This window comes from Helianthus annuus, chromosome 10 (genome assembly GCF_002127325.2).
Source record: "Helianthus annuus cultivar XRQ/B chromosome 10, HanXRQr2.0-SUNRISE, whole genome shotgun sequence".
NCBI lineage: Eukaryota > Viridiplantae > Streptophyta > Magnoliopsida > Asterales > Asteraceae > Helianthus > Helianthus annuus.
Window position 1 is genome coordinate 175,352,990 of NC_035442.2, and position 3,342 is coordinate 175,356,331.

At 35.0% G+C, this 3,342-nt stretch overlaps 1 long non-coding RNA gene across 1 annotated transcript; it reads right to left on the reverse strand.

Moving 5' to 3' along the window:
- Window positions 1-613: 613 nt before the first annotated feature.
- On the reverse strand, window positions 614-2,910 carry LOC110883636. Its single transcript, XR_002560529.2, has 3 exons — window positions 2,806-2,910; window positions 2,229-2,294; window positions 614-921 (listed from the first exon to the last, which is right to left on the reverse strand). It is a non-coding gene; the product is annotated as an uncharacterized LOC110883636 (long non-coding RNA).
- Window positions 2,911-3,342: the final 432 nt, after the last annotated feature.

Genomic DNA, 3,342 nt, shown 5'->3' on the forward strand with positions numbered 1-3,342 from the left:
CGTGACTTGTATAATGTAAAATACAAGGCCCTAAATCCGGGAAACCTCGCAATTGAGTCATTACATCAAAACATAGTTCTTAAACTGTCAATAGTTATAAAACATTGCAGCGGAAAGTACATCAAAATATGAAGTATTGATTACATTAGCTCTTAAAATTTAAACAAACATTCAATTAACATAGTAGGTCAACTAAGGTCAATAGGATGGCAATCTAATAAGTAGGGGAGCCTTCAATCCATGTCGTGGATTTCCTATTAGCATCCACCTATTTACCATGACATACATGCTAAAAAGTCAGCTACGCTGAGTGAGTCATAGTTTTGATAAAAACAAAGAAGTATTAGTTTATATATTGTTTAGTAATGTTCATCCAAACACATTTTAACATCAAACACACACATCAACTTCAATCGTAAGTAAATATCAATTTGTAAAACGATCTTCACCATCACCTATCTAATATAATGTTAGACAGGCTTACACCGATTAAAACTTCATGCCTGTTACGCTGTCATGCACACATGACCCTATCAATAATGTTAGCAACAACTTTTTAACTATTAATCGTTTGACGTCATCAATCAATAATCAGACTTAATTAACCTATCAATATAAAACATGAAACATCAATCAATAATCACGTAATGGGAATCAAATACTTCGGTAAGTAATACCATTTAAGGTTGCGTGTATATCAGCCCAAAATAGTAAAAAGGGGCATCTAGAACCCGTTTGATGAACTATGTTGTACGATTACTGTTTACTAGATGATCTGACCGTAGCGAGGCTCACCAATCTGGTCAATGGGTTAAACATAAATCCAATTGACAAACTTGCGCTTGACACAAGGGCGAACGAATTAGCATTTGGTTCCATGCGCGGCTTGATCTTCATCCGAGTCCTTGATTTAAACTTTACCTATCAATATATTTTCAATCAAGGTTTAGTAAACACTTAACTGAATGTAAACGTATTAAATGAACATAATTAGTAAAATCGATGGGATATTCGAACAAGGAAAAACATTTTCTGAAATGTGCACTAGATAAATGTGTGCACTATGCTGAATTTTGAACTAAACTAATGTGTGCATGTGCACTATACTATATGTGCACTTTGCTGAATTTTGCACTAAACTAATGTGTGCATTATGCTGAAATGTGCACTATACAAATGTGTGCACTATGCTGAATTTTGCACTAAACTAATGTGCATTGTGCTGAAATGTACACCATACTAATACGTGCACGTGCACTATGCCGAATTATACACTAAACTAATGTGTACACTAAATGTGCACTACACAAATGTGTGCACTATGCTGAATTTTGCACCAAACTAATGGTGCATTATGCTTAAATGTGCACTATGCTTAATTATACACTAAACTAATGTGTACACTATGCTAAAATGTGCACTATACAAATGTGTGCGCTATGCTGAATTTTGCACCAAACTAATTTGTGCATTATGCTGAAATGTGCACTACACTAATATGTGCACTATGCTGAATTATACACTAAACTAATGTGTACACAATGTTGAAATGTGCACTATACAAATGTGTGCACTATGTTGAATTTTGCACCAAACTAATGTGTGCATAATGCTGAAATGTGCACTATACTAATATGTGCACTTTGCTGAATTGTACACTAAGCTGATGTGTACACTATGCTGAAATGTCTAGGTCCGGACTTGTTAGCTCCCGAACCTTTCTTTCGGTTCGGCGTTTTACCCAACCGACCCGTTAGGAGGTATTGAGCATTCTATCTCAATCCTCTCATATTCCTTACAACTTCACCCTTTCTCGGGCTTATTAGTCTTGTGTTTCATGCTCCCGTTACCTGGTTTGCGTTTACATTTATTTAATCCGTTTCATTATTCTAGCAATTTTACCTAATTTATCCAATTTCATTACAAGGAATCACCCCCTTTCAATTTCAACCCATTACTCGGGTTCATCACTATTTGGTTCGCGTTCCCGATACCCGGTTTACGCTCACACTTGCAATATAACCCAATATCTGGGCTTATTAATATCGTTATTTACGCTCCCATTACCCGGTTTGCGTTTATACTCATTTTGACCCGTTTGGTTTGCTCTTGTGAATACCATCACTTATGAGCAAACTTTCCCCTACTTATAAACTCTTTCTCAACCATTTTAACGAATCAAGAACAATAACTAACAATTATAAATGACGAAGCGTAAAGCTACGTACCTTAGAGCTTTCCTTTGAGCCGTGTATCACCTCCGACTTGATCACCCGACTTTCCTCTCGAGTCGCCTATAATATACAACCCGACTAATCATTATATTGTCATCGTGATGACCATTTCCATTATATTTGCTACTAATCAATTCATGTGGTCCATATCCAAGTTCTTCATACATTACTAGCAAACAAATTTTCACTTAGGCATTTCATCATACATCTTAAGTGCATAGGTTTCTAACTTCTCATTTACTTCCTACACCCAATTTTTATAACATTATGAGCATACTTTTATTAGAACTAGAACAATATTGCAATTTCAACCATCAAGAACATCATACATAACTAGTTCATACACAAATTTGGGGTTCCTCAAGCTAAGAACAAAAACCCATTTCTCCTATAATCCATAGAACCCTAATATCATGTTCATATCAATTGTTCCTTAATTTCAGAAAATATGATGTTTCTAAATAACTACATATCATTGATTTCACCATAATAACTACAACCCACTCAAGAATCGCACCATCTGGAGTTCACCAAAATTATCTACTTCACAAAAATTCTTTTTTTAACATACCTTAAGATTACCCTAGCTTAGTTGATCAATAATCTTGATTCATGCAAGGAATTTTAACACGTTTAGCCTTTCAATTTGAAGGGTTTTGATGATTTAGGGCTAGAAACATGGTTCTCCTTCTCTTTCTCTTCTCATGGTATACACACACACACACACACTAAGTGCATGTTATGTTTTTAATTTTTGTTTTTAAAACCCAAGTTTCCTTTTTGACAGCCTTGGTCCCTCAAGTTTGGTTTTGATTATAAAAGATTTCAACTCATTTTCATGTTACTAACTAGGTTAATTATTTCTAGGTATCACATAACAAGTATCTATATGTACAAGTTTAGATGTGTGTGTGTGTGTGTATATATATATTTAAATAAATTTAATATTTTTGGGGTGTTACATACTAGAACAGGGTAGGTTGAGCCTACAAGGTTAGGCAAAACAAGGGGTTTCATTTAGTTAAGTTCCACGTACAACATGGAAGCAAACCTTAGGTTTCATTGGTGACAGGGTTGTGCCTAAAGGGCGTGGTTACACTAGTTGTAA